The 18,666-nt window shown below is 42.2% G+C and overlaps 1 pseudogene; it reads right to left on the bottom strand.

Moving 5' to 3' along the window:
* Positions 1–7,623: 7,623 nt before the first annotated feature.
* On the bottom strand, positions 7,624–9,263 carry LOC120882461 (annotated as a pseudogene).
* Positions 9,264–18,666: the final 9,403 nt, after the last annotated feature.

The raw sequence follows: 18,666 nt of genomic DNA on the forward strand, positions 1-18,666 counted from the left end.
ATCCTAACTTCTGGAGCCTATAGCTATGTTACCTTATGTGACAAAAGGGATTTACCAGATGTCATTTAGTTATAATCTTGAGATGGGAGCTTATCCTGGATTATCCAGGTGAGTTTAGTGTAATTAGAAGGATCCTATAAGTGAAAGAGGGAGACAGGAGAGGCAGAGAAGAAGATGTGAAAACGAGGCAGTATCACAGTGATATAATATGAGAAAGGTTGGGCCAGCCATTGCTGGCTTTGAAGATGGAAAAGGGGGCCATGAGCCAAGGAATGCAGGAAGCCTCTCAAAGCTGGAAGAGACAAGGAAATGGATTCCCCCCAGAGCCTACAGAAAGAACACAGCCCCACTGACACCTTGAATTTCATCTAGTGAGACCCATTTTGGACTTCTGACATCCAGAACTGTAAAACAATAAGTTGGCTTTGTTTTAGGTCACTTAAATTTGTGAAAATTTGTTACACCAGCCATAGGAAAGTAGCACAGCCATGTTTTTAGAAGACACAGTTTTATAAATTCACCAATTCCTCATGTAGCCTCTCACATTTAGTACGTGACACATTTTGATGGCTTCAACAAAATAGTTCAGTTACAGCTTTTGAAATCTGAGCTTTGATCATATTAGAGAAACACTGTAAATGGTGAAAATGGGGTAATAATGCCAAGTCCTTGTGGGTGATTATTTATAACTCAAAGTTCATATGCAAAAAGACACTGACTTGACACAAAGCAATGGTTATATCATAAACTATTTGAATAGTCAGTCCAAGCCTCCTATTTCTATGGAACTGAGCAAGTAAGGCTGTGCTCTGTAAGGAGTGTGTGCTCAATAGACACTAACAGATCAACACAAAACACACAGGTGTCTGGGAGGTGGTCTTTGGACCTACAGATCTTCCCTGGTTTCAGTCTGATACATGTCTGTCTAGAGCCTATTCTTATAATGGAACTTATGGTATCACATATCAGCTTTGTTTTTCAAGTGGAACTAGAAATAACTGCCTGGGGAATGTACCATTAGCTGGAACTGAAAAAAAAAATGATGATACTTAAAGAGTTTTAGCACTCGGGATGGACTATGATTTTCCATTAAGCAAGTCAAGTGCTACTACCCAGTCTTCACGAGGAAAGTGCACTATAGCACGATCCACAGGTCAAATGCTTTAAGAACATTCCATATGGAAACCATTGGCAATAACACATGCTGGCATATGGCAAATGACATGTATACATATAAAAATAAAAACTATAAACAGTGCAGGCTATTTTAATAATGAAATCATATTCTACCTCACCATCACTTCTCCCACAAAATACAGCCAAGAGACCCCCCCCCGACCCCTCTGCCAGCCGAACCCCCAGTGGGAATGTGAATTGGACAGTAATGGCTGTGCTCCATCATTGTACCAGTTATGGTCCCAATAGGATTCAGATGACACACTCAATCTTGCCAAAGCCTCCTTTTGGCCAAAGTCAAGCAAACTGCAGCTGGTTAGCAGTCCAGATGCTGTAGTCCATGGCGCTCTCTCTGGCAGAGAGAACTGGACAAAGAAAGGCGTGAGAATGGAATGGAGGCGAGAGAATGTCTAGCACACTTTTTCAGTTCAGCAAATATTTTAATGAGCACTTACTGTGAGTTCTTCTCTGGGAGATACATGTGGTAGAAGTGATCAAAGTAGTTTAATTTGCCTTAAAAACTCAGAGAGTGCCAGGGGACAAGCCAGTAAATGGCAATATGATGGCAATGATAACTTGATAGAACAGAAACAGAGTATTATGGACACATTTATTTAAAGGAATAAGTTCATGCATATGGGATCAGAGACAGCTTCTAAAAGGAAGCCAAATCTAAGCCAAAACATGAAGAATTCATTGGTCATCACTAACTTTCAATGAGGACTGTCCTAAGGGCTTCACACATTGTAATACACTTAATCCTTCCAAGGACTCTCTGAGTGGGAACAGGAATTAACTGTCAATAGTAAAGAGGGATCTCTTTGGGGTGATGGAAATGTTCTAAAACTGGATGACAAGGATAGTTGTACCACTTGGTGAACTTACTAAAAGTCACTGAAATGTACACCAGAATGGGAGTGAGTTTTATAATATGGAAATTCTACTTCAGTAACTTTTACAAAAACCAAACCAAAACAGGCTGGTGTGATTATGCAAGGAAGACAGGATGGCTTAAACTGAAGTAAGGGTAGTGGGGATAAAAAGTAGACAAGTGATTGCGACTGGGAATAGCCACTTGTGATTGGGAGAGATGACTGGCAAATTTAGCACCTTGACCTAGAGGTTTTCAGAAAGGAACTGTGGTTCTTTGCCTTTCTGGTGTTGGCTGTTAACTCTATTGGAAGAGAGTGATCTTCAGCTTTGGAAGGAAAATTACCTAGCAGGCCTCACCTTTAGATTGAGCAGTAGCTCCCTGCTGATAATAATGCATAGATTTCTTGCGAGTCTTCTGACATCAGAGGTGAGGCTTTAAGAATGAGCTCCATATTTCGGACTGAACTCTAAGGAAGCACTGAGAACAAGTGTACCAGAAGGTCTTTTTAGATGACTGCCCTCATCTATGTCAATCAACTTGCCAAAACAAAGAGGAGGATATCTGGGTTCTTGAGGTAATACCCCTTTCCACATCAATTACAGTGACATTTGGTATCCCTTGAGGAATTTTGGGGTTGTGAAGTCCCCTCCTGTAGCTCAAGAGCCAAGAAAATGTCAGTGATCCTGCTTTCCCCGTGAGCCACAATAAAACCCAGGCTCTGATTAGTTGTTTGGGCGACACCTAGTCTTGTTTTGATGGAGTTTGGTTAAACAAGTAAGAAGATCCATTTTTCCCAGGCCCATGAAATGCATGTAGTGGTGGAAAAAAAAATTGGGTTAGACTGTGTTTCCCCTGCCAGGACATAGTTCTCCGTGTAGTTCGATACTCCCTGAGGGATGGTCGAACCTTTCAGCATATGGTTAGTTAATCTCTCTTATGCTGGGTTATCAGTGGGTCAGCTGAAAGGTCAGAAGCCACGACAAGAACATGAGAAGTCTGAGCTTCAAGTTCTGAATTGTAGGATGACTTTTACAAACTTGGGATGGGGGTGAGGGATGTCTCGGTAGGGTAAGAAGAGGAATTTGCTGTTCTGTTTTGGCAACTTTTCTCTGTGTTGCCGTTTCTCTTCCAAGAGATCGAAATTACCTGAATCTCTGAGAGAAAATTTGCTCAATGTATGTACATTTCTGGCAGCTGGTTGGCAGATGTAGCCAAGTCCTACCCCGCAGAATGCTCTCGGAGCAGCACTGATTTTAAGCCGAGACCTGGGACTCTTGATTTAAAGCAAAATATTTCTTCTGTTTAAAATATCTTGAGGGATATTATCTGAACCAACAATATAAGCTAAGAACTGTGTGTGCATGTCTGCATGCTCAGTTGTGTCTGATTCTTTTGAGATTCCATGGACTGTAGCCCACCAGGCCCCTCTGTCCATGGGATTTCCCAGGCAAAAGTACTCCTCAACCCAGGGATCAAACCCGGGTCTCCTGCATTGGCAGGCAGATTCTTTACCTCTAAGCCACCTGGGAAGCCTCAAGAATTATGCACAGAGGGAGATAAATATATCCTGGCATATTCATGTACTCTTAGTTGTGAGGCTTAACATGGGCAAGTTGGGGTGATGAGAAAGAAGCCTTTGCATCAACTATTGATCAGTAATATATCCTCTTGGTATTAACACATGCTCTTCCTGTACTCTTGAGAATCATCCATGGGGCAACCAAGAAAATCCCCTATTTACAAAAGTTTTTCTTTTTAAGATCTCCTTTGTATTGAAAACAAAGTCAAGTCCTGCTTCCCTCTGAATAATAAAAACTGAGAGATCACATATTGAAGAACTAGGGCCTTGCTTTCTTTCTTATCCTTTTAATGCCTGACAAGTCTTCCAGTTATGTTGTTTGCTTTGAGAATAACAAGACTTCTTTCAGCCTGGGTTCTTGGGAAGCTACTGAGCAAACAGAATTCTCTGCTGCCCAATGCAGTCCCGAGTAAAATGCAAAAGCTCAAACTGGATTACTGGACTATTATTAAGAGAAAAGATTGAAGGGGCAGATGGAAGAAAAGCTAGATTTCTCTTGCTATGTTGAGGACCTTTCAAGTTGGAATAACCTGCCTTGGTTCTAAATAAATTTATTAGAGAATCACCAAGAGAGAATAAGCATAAAATGCTATATTCTGGTTTTGAGAGGACTCTTGTCAACAATAGCACGGGCAAATCTGGACACAAAAACTTGAAAAAAATTCAAGTCACAGAGGAGAAACACTTAAGAGTGATGTGGAGAACTTTTAATGTAAAGGCATAATAGTTTGTATTTCTTTGTTTAAACTACACCTGCCCACTTACTTCATAATGCTTTTGTTTTGGGAAATTTGAGATGGACTTAGCTCACAGGGAATGTCCTTGAAAATATATTTTTGGTGGCAAATTCAGGACTTAACTCCATTTGCTTCTTTGGATGAGAGAGGTTCTTCAGTTTATCTCTGGTCTGAAATAGGAAATGTTAGCATTTGTACCTGTTTCCCTTAAACAATGAGGTATCTTTGGAAGCCCTAGTTCCCCTGAGGAAAAACAGTTCATTCCTCTAACACTGAAACTAAAACATAAATGTTGCTACAAGTCTGATGGAGATCTCAATGAAACATTAGTAAAATCTCATTTAAGTGTCAGCAAAGGAGATTCGTTGCTTTGGAGATTCTGTTTTAAAAAAGAAAATACATGTAAACACTTATGCTCATCACATTTTGTTAATAGCTGTCAGTGTCAAGACAGTGAAATGTATCATCATGTTTTGTATCTGTTCTAAGTAATTTAAAAAGTAGCCGGTATGATAGTACATTTTTTTTAAAGTAACTCTACCAGGTCCCAGGAGAGTTAGGTGAGAATTAAAGTTTAAACTTTAGGTATCCTGATGAGGAAAAAGAAAGTTCCATCCATATGGCCAGAATTTAAACTGGATGGATTGGAATGTAAATTGGTACAGTCACTATGGAAAACAATAAGGAGATTCCTGAAAAAATTAAAAATAGAACTACCATATGATCCAGCAACCACACTTCTGGCTATATATCTAAAGGAAATGAAAACAGGTTATTGAAAAGATATCTCTACTCCCATGTTTATTGCAATGTTATTCACAATAACCAAGATACAAAAATAACCCAAGTGTCTGACAACAGATAAATGGATAAAGAAGGTGTTTGTAATACACACACACACACACACACACACACACACAATGGAATACTACTCAGCCATGAGAAAGAAGGAAATTATGGCAATTTCAGCAAAATAGATGGACTTTGAAAGCATTATGCTTCATGGGATAAGCCAGACAAAGAAAGAATAGTTAGTTGAGTCCCCCCAGGTGACATGTGATAATGAATGGAGACAATCTTGGTTCTCACAACTAGAGGAAAGGCTACTGGCATCCAGTGGGTAGAGACCAGCCATGTTGTCAAATATCCTCCAAGGCCTAGGACAGCCTCCCTCCTACCCATAAACAGTCCAGCCCCAAAAGTTACTAGTGGTGAAGTTGAAAACCTCATTATACAACCATGATTGTGAGAGGCTTGTGACATGAGGTCAGTATAATAGAATTTTAGAAATGTAACCAAATGCTGGTTAGAAAAATAAAAATTACATCAAGACTTAATTACTCTATGCTATGGAATGGATTGGACTTCCCTGGTGGCTCAGACGGTAAAGTGTCTGTCTACGATGCGGGAGACCTGGGTTCGATCCCTGGGTCGGGAAGATCCCCTGGAGAAGGAAATTGCAATCCACTCCAGTACTATTGCCTGAAAATCCCATGGACACAGGAGCCTGGTAGGCTACAGTCCATGGGGTCGCAAAGAGTCAGACACGACTGAGCGACTTCACTTTGATTCCACTTTTGATGGAATGAATTAATGCATGTGTCCTCAGTTGCTCAGTTGTGTTTGACTTTTTGTGGCACACCAGGCTCCTCTGTCCATGGGATTTCCCAGGCAAGAATACTGGAGTGGGTTGCCATTCCCTTGCCAGGGGACCTTCCCAACCCGGGGAACAAACCCCTGTCTCCTGCATTGCAGGTGGATTCTTTACCATATGAGCCACCAGGGAAACTCCATGGACTGAATTCTGTCCCCTCAAAATTCATATGTTGAAACCCTAACCCCTAATGTGATGACATTTAAAGGTGGGGCCTTTAGGAGGTAATTAGATTTAGATGAGGTCATGAAGATGGGGTTCACTTGATTGGGTTAGTGCCCTAATAAGAAACATCAGAGAACTTGGTCTCTCTCCACCATGAGAGCACACACTGATAAGGCAGCTACCTGAAAACCAGAAGAGAGCCCTCACCCAAACCCAACCATGCTGATATGCTGATCTTGGACTTCTAGCCTCTAGAACTGTGAGGAAATAAATTTTGTTAAGTCACGCAGTCTATGGTACTTTGCTATGGCATCTTGTGTTGGCATAAAACACTCCTCAAATTGAAAAATATGCAACAGGGACCCAACACATAATAGAATTGAGTCCATACTTTCAGCCAAACCGCCATATCATCAGTTAACACTGTTTAAAATTTTTTTATTGGAATACAGTCGATTTATAATGTTGTAATGTTGTATTAGTTTCAGGTGTACAGCAAAGTGATTTAGTTATACATATGCATATATCCACTCCTTTTTGAATTCTCTACCCATATAGGTCATTACAGAGCATTGAGTAGAGTTCCCTGTGCTGTATCAGTTCAGTTCAGTTCAGTCACTCAGTCGTGTCCAACTCTTTGCAACCCCATGGACTATGTAGACCATGGAATTCTCCAGGCCAGAATACTGGAGTGGGTAGCCATTCCCTTCTCCAGGGGATCTTCCCAACCCAGGTCTCCCATATTGCAGGCGGATTCTTTACCAGCTGAGCCACAAGGGAGGCCAAGGGAATGCTTACTCACCTCGTGGTACAGAAGCAGGAAACTTGAAGATTCGTCCCTCAAGAGCCACTGACTTGCCATGTGCAGCCTCTGATCAAGGGAGGGTATTGTCTGAGTACCATGATGATAGCAGTGAAACAGGCCAGTGGCTTTGTAAGATGCACAAAGTCTAGAAATGACAGATGATTCTTGCACCAAACTGGCAGCTGCCTTCCAGGAGCCCGAGGATTTACCATGTGTGGACATCACAACGGACCGTCACAAGCCAAGCTCAGGACAGGACAGGACAGAGAGTGGTGAGAAAGGAGGGCTGCCTCCTGGAGCTGTCTTCTGGTCCCAGAATTGGGGACAGGGACCGCCCCCACCCCAGTTCTAGTGCCCCAAACCCCAAGGACACTGAGATATCTCACCTCACCTCTCTAGATTGAGACCTGGAAATGTGCAGGGCAGTCTCCGGAAGGCTTCAGGGGGTGCTGCCTGAAGGTGGGGGTGGGGGTGGCAAGCCCCATGTCCCTGGTAAAGAGTCACTGAGCAGGTCTGGGAATGTGGGTTCACCCAGTGCGCTCCTTGTCCCTGCCCAGAGCTCTAGGGACGCAAGTTCTCCGAGTGAGCATGCTCAGTCCTAGGGGGCCAGAGGGAGGGAGGTAAGTGGGGGACTTTGGCTGAAGCAGTGAGTTTTATTAATGGTGAATGGCGAGGATGGTGCGTTTGCATATCTTCTTAAAAAGTTCTGGTACGATTTTAAAATGATTGGTTGGTTAGCCCCTGAGCAGAATAATAATTCAGCAGAGATGATGAGGAGGTGGCTGGGGTCCATCAGCAGTATCCGGCCTTGATGAGCACGGCGGCCAGGACACCCAGGAGAGTGAGTAGCAGGAGGCCGAGTCTCCCTTTGTTGAACCACTTCAATAAGAAAAATTTCGCCCAGTCCACCTTCGACTGGCTGTTGGGAGGGTACTGGAGTTGGTTTGCGCCTTCCTGCTTGAGAGTTTTTAATAAACAGGGACGTTGATGGGGAAAAGTATCGAAACTGTGTTTTCCATGATACGCTCCCCTCCCGCTGGACCCCACGCCTCTGAAGGGCAGAGAGCTGAGCATGAAGTACATGATGACTTCATTGCCTGTGACACCACCGCTGGTGTCACATCCCATCGATCATCCGCTTGATGAGCTTACTGTTGTGAGAAAACACGTAGAAAGCCAGGGGCTTTTCACATTCATTTATGAACTGTATGGCTTCATCTGCATTCTTCACAGGCACTATTGGAAGAATTGGTCCAAAAATTTCTTCCTGCATCACCTTGGTGTCAGGATCCACATCAGTGAGTATTGTTGGGGCTATGTAGCCTGTGGCCTCATCCATCTCCCCACCAAAAGCTATCTTCTGTCCTTCCAGCAGACTCTGTATCCTCTTAAAATGATGAAGATTGACGATCCTCTTGTAGTCAGGAGATTCTTTTACATTTTCTCCATAAAATTCCTTCACGGCCTCCTGCACCTTCCGCACGATCAGGTCCAGGAGGGACAGCTCACAGAGCACGTAGTCGGGGGCGATGCAAGTCTGACCGCAGTTCATGAACTTGCCCCAGGTGATGCGTCAGCAGGCGACATCCAAGTCACAGTCTCGGTCCACATAGCATGGGCTCTTCCCTCCCAGTTCAAGGGTCACAGGGGTCAGATGCTTGGCAGCAGCCTGCATAACGATTTTTCCAACAGCTGTGTTTCCCGTGTAGAGAATGTGGTCAAATTGCTGCTTCGGAAGCTCCGTGGTCTCCTCGACACCACCATTGACCACGACGTATAGGTCCTGGTCCAAGTACTGAGGGAGGAGCTTAGCCAAGAGCTTGGCTGTATTCTCACTTACTTTGGAAGGCTTGATAATTTCCTGCAGCGATGGCTCCTATCAGGGGCTGGATGGTGAGGACAAAGGGGTAGTTCCAAGCTCCGATAATCAGTACGACCCCCAGGGGCTCTGACTGGATGTAGGCCTTGTCCAGCATGGTGAGCAGGTTCCTCTGAGCTGGTTTAGCAGCAGCACATTCTGGAAGCTTCTCCAGCATGAGATCAATTTCTCCAAGCACAGAAATGACTTCTTGACTGTATGCGATGAATTCGCTCTTGCTCAGGTCTGCACCGATGGCCACCAGGATGTCCTTCTCACGCTCCTGCACCATCACGCGCAGGGCCTCTAGCTGCCACCGCCGGAACGTCAAGGGGCGAGAGCGGCTGGAGCTGAAAGCTGCACGAACCCGCTGGACCTCGTGCTCCATGGCCGGTCCTCAGTCCCTGACGCGCCGACTCAGCCGACGTCAACTGCCTGGCCGACGCCCAGCCAGCAGGGTTAAATTCTATTAAATACATATATGTAAACACACATACATATAAATATGGTTTAAAACCTATTCATTACACATATACACATAAATACATATGTGATTGAAATATTCCCTGCATATCTGTATGTGTGTATATACATAGTCTATTCATTGTAAAATCTATTCATTATACATGCACACACAGAGTTAATAATGTCACCTTTGAAATTAGATTTACCTCCTCGTACATATTAGCTGTGTGGTAACTTCTCTAAAAGTCAGTTTTCTTATCAGCACATGGCAATATAATACCAATACTTTATTTCAGAAGTTTAAATAAAACTGTACAAAACATGATATGCTGAGCACAAAGGCCTTAACAAATGACATTATCATAGGAGTTGCTATGACCATGATCATGATTATCACTGTCTAAAAACCTCAGTGGAAAGTAAAGTATTTTCCAATAGTTGCTTCCTCCAAGTACTGCATGATTGCAAATCAAGATCTTTGCAACTTAATGACTTCAGCATTCTTTTTCTTTAAAAAAAAAATGCAAGTTGTAGATCTTGACACAAGACAGGCTAGTACCTTAATGGCACAAGTTAGTATGTTAATGTAGAGATGACAGTGGGCCCGAGCCATCACTGAACCTTCAGGTGGAAGTGATCTTTCCACTTCATGGTGTGCAAATGGTGTAGCCAACCTCTGCTTGGACCAAACTGGCATTATTTGCATTGTTGGTGGGAATGAAAATTGATACAGCCACCACGGAGAACGGTATGGAGATTCCTTAAAAAAAAACTAGGAATGAAACTACCACATGACCCAACAATCCCACTACTGGGCATATACCCAGAGGAAACTGTGATTGAAAAAGACGTCTGTATCCCAGTGTTCACTGCAGCACTATTTACAATAGCTAGGACATGGAACCAACCAAGCAGCCCATTGATGAATGAATAAGAAAGTTGTGGTACATATATACAATGGAATATTACTCAGCTATAAAAAGGAATGCATTTTAGTTAGTTCTAATGAGGTGGATGAGCCTAGAGCCTATTGTATGGAGTGAAGTAAGTCAGAAAGAGAAAAACGAATATTGTGTATGAACACATATATATGGAATCTAGAAAGATGGTACTGATGAACGTATTTGCAGGGCAGCAATGGAGGCTCAGACAGAGAGAACAGACTTGTGGACACAGTGAGGGGTGGAGAGAGTGGGACAAATTGAGAGAGCAGTATGCAAACATATACATTACCATAAGCAAAATAGATAGCTAGTGGGAATTTGCTGTATGATGCATGGAGCTCATACAACCCAGTACTCTGCGACAATCAGAGATGGGGTGGCAGATAGAGGGGAGGTTCATTACAGAAGGGACATTTGTATACCTATGGCTGATTCATGTTGATATATGGCAGAAACCAACACAGTATTGTCAAACAATTATCCTCCAATTGAAAATAAATAAATTTAAAAATTAATAAAAGAAGGTTGAGAAGAAATATCCTCAGAATAAAGAACAATTCTTTATATTTAAAAAATAAACTCTCTCTGGGGAGAGACAGAACTCCATCTGGGAATCTAGGTTGATGGCAGGAGCTTCTAGCCATGTCATTTCAAGTTGGATGGGTGGAAGTATGTCAGTTCCAGGCAATCAGCCCCCTTAGAATCAGTGTCTGAGTCATAATTGGAGGCCCCACTGTTGTCATACAGACTCCTTGAGAAAGGACTTCAAGATCCACAGAGAGAGAACCAGTGTGTAGCATGATCCAGGCTAACCTGTAGTTTAGCAGGGAAGAACACAGAGGGTGTGTGCCCCCATCACCACCCTTGTGATGTATTCTGTTACACATGTCCCTCTATACCCAGCATGTCACATTTGTCCTACTACAGCTGTTTCAGTCAGGTAAGTAATTCAGCTGATGAAATGAACCAAGGACTTCCCACAACTGTTGATGACTCACTCGCATTTGACTCCAGCACAGGTGGCCAATGACAGTAGAAAGGAAGTAGTTGTCTGAGGATCCACATTCCTTCATTCTAGTGGCTCCATCACTATTAGGGTCTCAGAGGCTTTTGCTGTGTTCTCAGCATCTGGCCAGGAGGTGAGTGCAGAGAGAGGTTCGAGACCAATCAGGAGGCCTGAGGAGCCAGGCCGCTTGGCACAGGCCAGCTCCATTCCCTTGCTTCACTTCACTGCAAGAGGCTGGGAAATGTTTAGTTTTGTGCCCAGGAGAGCCTGGCAAGCACATGCCAGTGTTTCTGCCAGACTCTCATTTCCATATTTGTGGAAATGTGATGGAGCCTGAAATAGGATTAATTAGTATTTAAAATCAGTCACATACATTGTGAAAAGGATTGTCTTATATTGTAACAGGGCAGATTTTACATTTTTTGACAAGAAAGGGAAAATAATCAAAACTCATGAATTTCAGTGACCACCCCTCCCCTTACCATGTCAGTTTATCCCCCTTTGTTCTTTCATCTCTTTGCCTCCCACTTAGGTAGCTACCCTGAAATGTTGAGGTCAGCTCAGGGACAGCAAATAACTGAGCTGGCAGCAGAGAGAGGCCTGGGAGTATGATAAGGATTGTTTCCAATGCCCAAACACTGTGCTAACCCATACCGTTGGTTATGGAAAGGACACTACTGAGCCCGCAGTCTTGAATTGTTTCATGTCCACTTCCTGTCAAAGGCCCAAATGAAATCATTGTTTCCTTCTCCTCTTCTATTCTCCTTGGCTAGTGTTTTTCCTCATTTGCTTGTACACACGAATCATTGGAATGCTCTGGTAGAAAGACTCTAAGGAGAGGCCCCACCACCACCCATTCACTGATCCCCTTCTGGTTTTCTCACTGTTGTGTGATCCCCTCCCTTGAATGGATGCAGGACCTGTGATGTGCTTCTAACCAATAGAATATGGGCAAGGTGATGGGCTGTCACTTCCACAATAACATTACTAAGATTGTAACCCCTGTTTTGCTAGCAGACTCTCTCTTTGGCTGGCTTTGAGAAGGCAAACTGTCATGTTGGACAGGTCTATCCAAAAAGGAACTGAGGGTAGCCTCCAACCAGTGGCCAGCATGGAATCCAGACCCTTAGTCAAACAGCTGTTAAATCACTGCACTTGGCCAAGAATCTGGGTGAGCTTGGAAGCAGATCCTTCCACAGTCTAACTTTCAGATGAGGCTCTATCCCCAGCTGGTGAATCCATTACAGCCTTAGGAGAAACTGAAGTAGTGGAATCAGCTCAGGCATGACAAGATTTCTAACCCACCAAAACTGGGAATTAATAAACTTGTGTTGTTTTGAGCTGCTAAATGCATAGTAATTTGTTGGCAAAGAAGACAACTAATATAGATACTTGTTTAAAAAAAATACAGAGTCCCAAGGCCTAGCCACAAAGTCCATTTAGTGGGACAGGAGAAGGACTTGGAAATCTGAATTTTTCATCATCATCTCAGATTGTGATGTACCTGGTTTAAAAACCACTCCAAATTCTCTAGTCTTGATACTTATATATAGTATATACTTATATATAGTCAGCCTCACCAGAAAGTTATATATCTCAGCCTCATTATTTTTAATTCCAACAGAAGTGAGTAAAAAGTTATATTCTAATGATTTTTCTCTTAGCCCATTGTAAAAACTATCTATTCATTTTCTATTCCTGCTCTAACAAATTACCATAAGTTTAGTGGTTTAAAAAAAACCCATAAATTTGTTATCTTATAGTTTTGTGGTTAGAAGTCTGAAAATGGATCTCACAAGCCTAAAATCAAGGTTTCAGCAGGGCTAATTCTTTCTGGAATTTTCTGAGGAGAATGTTTCCTTTGCTTTTCAAGCTTTTAGAAGCTGCCTGCATTCTTTGGGTCCTGGTTTCTTTCCAGCAATGTTGCCACTGAGACCTCTGCTGCCATCGCCACATCTCCTTCTCTGACTATGCCCCTTCTACTTCTTTCTTTCCCACATAAGGACTCTTGGATTACACTGGCTCTACCACAGTAATTTGAGAGAATTTCTCCATCGCAAGACCCGTAACTTGATAATGTCTACAAAGTCCCTTTTGGCATGTAAGGTAACTTTCACAAGTCTAGGGATTAAACTATGAACATCTTTGGGGGGTGTTATTCTGTCTACCATAAGATCCATTGAATAAAATATCTATGTCTTGATGCTGGTGAAATGGTTGTCTCTTTCTATCACATGATCTATGTAATTTGTCTTGGTCCCCTTTCTTCCTTGGCTCCCAGGGTCTTAGAGCTAGTAATTGTGTTCAGTTGTAATAACTCTGCTGATTTGCTTTCTAATCCAGCTGCTTCCTTTTGTTCATTATTTTCTTCTGACTCTTTTATCCTTATTTTAACAGTTCTGTTTTGTCTTTGTCATTTATTATAAGTTGATTTTGAAACATTACTCAAATATACAAATCCCCATATTTAGGCTTAACCCCTGGATCTCCTGATTGTTAATCTCTTATCCTCTAAGGCCATCAGCCACTGAAACATTTTCTCACTTGGTAGCTGGACTTTCTCTTATATTTTACTCCACCTCTTCTGTGTCCTTCCCACAGCCACCTCTGGCTCATGAAACCACTTACCAATCTAATTATCAATTTCCCCCAAGGGACTGTGGATAAATAGTTCACCTTCTACCCATTAGATGGATTCTGCTAAGGTCTGTTAGGCTGTGATGAATGAACTAGTTCCTGAACCCTTGGTCAGTCTGCCCATGGAAGAAAGATATCCTGAACTGATCTCAAATACACTGGGCTCATTAAAGTACTTGAACAAATTGCCCTAGTAACTTCCATAATAGCCACACACCTCAGGGGGACCAATAACCTTATCCATATGTTACAAGAGGAAATATTGAGTCAAGGAAGGTGAAGCAATCTATAGATTCTATTTCTTTGGGAAAATTATCTTGGTTTGAGGGTTTTAGGTGACTTAGATGGATGAATCCCATTCCTGGTTTTCCATTTAATCAGTGCACCCCAATTATTGTTAGAAGTAGTTTGACAAAATAATTTTGTTAGCCTAATTAAAATATAGATTTCAGTTACCATAGTGTGGAATGGTTAGAAGAGCAGAGAATGTAGTGCAAACTTTAGAAACATGATGATTAAAAAGTCTGCCGAAATGTTTTAAAGTTAAGTGTTAATGTTCAGCCTAACAAATTTCTATAAAATGAACACCTATATAGCCACTCTCTCCATAAGCCCCAAATCTGTCCATGCCTCAAAGACCAGATTAGACGCCCTTCAACAAAGACTTGCATGTGCCTCTATTTGTAATCTTTTTCTCATTGAATTCTAGAACCATATTATTCATAGTTGGACTCTTCTTATGTCACATACATGTGTATTATTTGTGTATGTATGTGTGAACTCATATTATTCACACAGTGAATTCCTGAACCATCCTTTGATTTTCTGCAGCACTGAGTGTCACTGTTTAACTGACACTTGAATAGAGTTCATCAGAGAAGGAACAAGTGAATGAATAAGGGAGTGAGTGAATGAGACCATGGAGCTCATTACCTCAGGGGTCGAGTTAATGGTGGTCACCTATCCCAGAATGGAATAGTTAAATTCACCGTGTTTTGGAAAGTAGACAAGGGTCAGTAAGCTGGGTCAGCCAGGGCAGCCCTGGATGAACAGTTCAGTCTTGACTGAAACTAGTCTCCACTCTATCCACCTCCTAGGATTATGTGGCCTGGGGGCCCTTAAACAATGCTCAGGGTTAAAAGGGAGTCATATATTTCAAATACATCTTATTTCTCTTTAAAGAGGGATAGGGAGTCAGCCCTGGGATATCTTTGGAAAGAATGATGCTAAAGCTGAAACTCCAGTACTTTGGCCCCCTCATGTGAAGAGTTGACTCACTGGAAAAGACTCTGATGCTGGGAGGGATTGGGGGCAGGAGGAGAAGGGGACGACAGAGGATGAGATGGCTGAATGGCATCACCAACTCGATGGATGTAAGCCTGAGTGAACTCCGGGAGTTGGTGATGGACAGGGAGGCCTGGCGTGCTGCGATTCATGGGGTCGCAAAGAGTCGGACACGACTGAGCGACTGAACTGAACTGAACTGAGGATGGAAGAATTACCTTGAAGAGTAAGGCATACACTGCTGCCACTTTACTTACATTTATATCGTGTATAAATATATTTTACTCTTCTTATCAGGCTTCACATATACATTCTTGATTCAAGCACAGGAGAAATATTAATTTGGGTACTGGCTTCAAAGCTGTTAACCATGGAAACCAGTCTCCAGGGGCATTAAGCAAATGGTTAGATGTTGATAATAAGGCACTTCCTCTTATTGATCTCATTTCATCCTCAGAGAAACCCTAAAAGGTGGAAATTGTTATCTCTCCCTTTTTACAGATGATGGGAACAAAGAATCTCAAAGAGTTTTAATGGCATATCCAAGGTCATCTGTCTACTGCCTAGTTCAATGTCTGTTTTCTACTCAGCTGTGGTGTAAAGGAGTCTGGCACATAACGGAAATGCAGAATGTGGGCTTTTGATTCAAAGAAAGTAATCCAGGTTATTCTAATTATGGTCTTGTTTATGATTAAAGTTTAGAATGAAGTGGTGATATACCAGTTGTGTATTCTTTAAAAATGTGCGGCAATTTATTTTAGATGATAATGATTTAGTACCTATTGTGTGCAGGCCACTGGGTTAATGGTACATGGTACCCCGTAAACCTGTCTGTTCCTCATCTTTTACACAGGAAATAGGATATTACTCTCTTTGTCTTCAGAAACCAAATCTCTCTTTTTGTTAAATTTCTTTCCTCTGAATCACTTGGAGCTCTGGCTCTTGATATTTAAAGAAAAACTTTAAAATAAAAAGTACTATTTTCCCCCTCAAAAGCCTACTTTTATATGTCAAATGAGCTTTGTTCTTCAGATTATTATGATCTGCTGTGAATTTACTAACTTGACTCAGTGAAACAATTGACTTCTATATCTGAATATTGTGAGCACAGAAAAAGTGTGTTGCCATCTGGTATACAGAAGAGTAGTAGGTAGAAGGCATAGGGTATGGAATCATTGGGGAATCCCAAAATATTGTATTCATTACATAGTCTTCTAGTTTATTATAATAGGATTTCCCACGTGGCACAGTGGTGAAGAATCCACCTGCAATGCATGAGACCCAGGTTTCATCCCTGGAATAGGAAGATCTCCTGGAGAAGGAAATGGCAACCCACTCCAGTATTCTTGCTTAGAGAATCCTATGGACAGAGGAGCCTGGCAGGCTTCAGTCCATGGGGTTACAAGGTTGGACACAATGTAAAGAAATACAGGAAAACAACAGAATGGGAAAGACTAGAGATCTTGCCAAGAAAATTAGAGATATCAAGGGAAAATTTAATGCAAAGATGGGCTCGATAAAGGACAGAAATGGTATGGACTTAACAGAAGCAGAAGATATTAAGAAGAGGTGGCAAGAATACACAGACAAACTGTACAAAAAAGATCTTCATGACCAAGATAATCATGATGGTGTGATCACTCACCTAGAGCCAGACATCCTGGAATGTGAAGTCAAGTGGGCCTTAGGAAGCATCACTACGAACAAAGCTAGTGGAGGTGATGGAATTCCAGTTGAGCTATTTCAAATCCTGGAAGATGATGCTGTGAAAGGGCTGCACTCAATATGCCAGCAAATTTGGAAAACTCAGCAGTGGCCACAGAACTGGAAAAGGTCAGTTTTCACTCCAATCCCAAAGAAAGGCAATGTTAAAGAATACACAAACTACCGCACAATTGCACTCATCTCACATGCTAGTAAAGTAATGCTCAAAATTCTCCAAGCCAGGCTTCAGCAATAGGTGAACCATGAACTTCCAGATGTTCAAGCTGCTTTTAGAAAAGGCAGAGGAACCAGAGATCAAATTGCCAACATCCGCTGGATGATGGAAAAAGCAAGAGAGTTCCAGAAAAAACATCTATTTCTGCTTGATTGACTATGCCAAAGCCTTTGACTTTGTGGATCACAGTACACTGTGGAAAATTCTGAAAGAGATGGGAATACCAGACCACCTGACCTGCCTCTTGAGAAACCTATATGCAGGTCAGGAAGCAACAGTTAGAACTGGACATGGAACAACAGATTGGTTCCAAATAGGGAAAGGAGTACATCAAAGCTATATATTGTCACCCTGCTTATTTAACTTCTATGCAGAGTACATCATGAGAAATGTTGGGCTAGAAGAAGCACAAGGTGGAATCAAGATTGCCAGGAGAAATATCAATAACCTCAGATATGCAGATGACACCACCCTTAAGGCAGAAAGTGAAGAACTAAAAAGCCTCTTGAGGAGAGTGAAAGAGGAGAGTGAAAAAGTTGGCTTAAAGCTCAACATTCAGAAAACGAAGATCATGGCATCCGGTCCCATCACTTCATGGCAAATAGATGGGGAAACAGTGGAAACAGTGTCAGACTTTATTTTTCTGGGCTCCAAAATCACTGCAGATGGTGCTTGCAGCCATGAAATTAAAAGATGCTTACTCCTTGGAAGGAAAGTTATGACCAACCTAGATAGCATATTCAAAATCAGAGACATTACTTTGCCAACAAAAGTCCGTCTAGTCAAGGCTATGGTTTTTCCAGTGGCCATGTATGGATGTGAGAGTTGGACTGTGAAGAAAGCTGAGCACCGAAGAACTGATGCTTTTGAACTGTGGTATTGGAGAAGACTCTTGAGAGTCCCTTGGACTGCAAGGAGATCCAACCAGTCCATTCTAAAGGAGATCAGTCCTGGGTGTTCTTTGGAAGGACTGATGCTAAAGCTGAAACTCCAGTACTTTGGCCACCTCATGCAAAGAGTTGACTCATTGGAAAATGACTCTGATGCTGGGAGGGATTGGGGGCAGAAGGAGAAGGGGATGACAGAGGATGAGATGGCTGGATGGCATCACCAACTCGATGGACATGAGTTTGAGTGAACTCCAGGAGTTGGTGATGGACAGGGAGGCCTGGCGTGCTGTGATTCATAAGGTCACAAAGAGTCGGACATGACTGAGTGACTGAACTGAATTGAACTGAACATACATTCACTATAATAGGTATATACTATGTATGATATGCGATAAATCCTACTAATCTTTCTCACCTTCTCTGTTGATCATGTCAGGCTGAAGCCTGTATGTTTTACTATAAAATTTGTTCATTCATTTCTTTTATAGGTATGTAGATACATAGAGATAGGGATACTTAGTGAGAGAGATTTTGTCCTGACCATCTGAGAATATTTGACATATCTGAACACATACTTGGCTGTCACAATGCATAGGACAGCCCCCTACATATACATGCACACAGAATTGTCTGATTAAAATGTCAGTAGTGCT

The sequence above is a fragment of the Oryx dammah genome, unplaced genomic scaffold, assembly GCF_014754425.2.
Source record: "Oryx dammah isolate SB20612 unplaced genomic scaffold, SCBI_Odam_1.1 HiC_scaffold_23, whole genome shotgun sequence".
NCBI lineage: Eukaryota > Metazoa > Chordata > Mammalia > Artiodactyla > Bovidae > Oryx > Oryx dammah.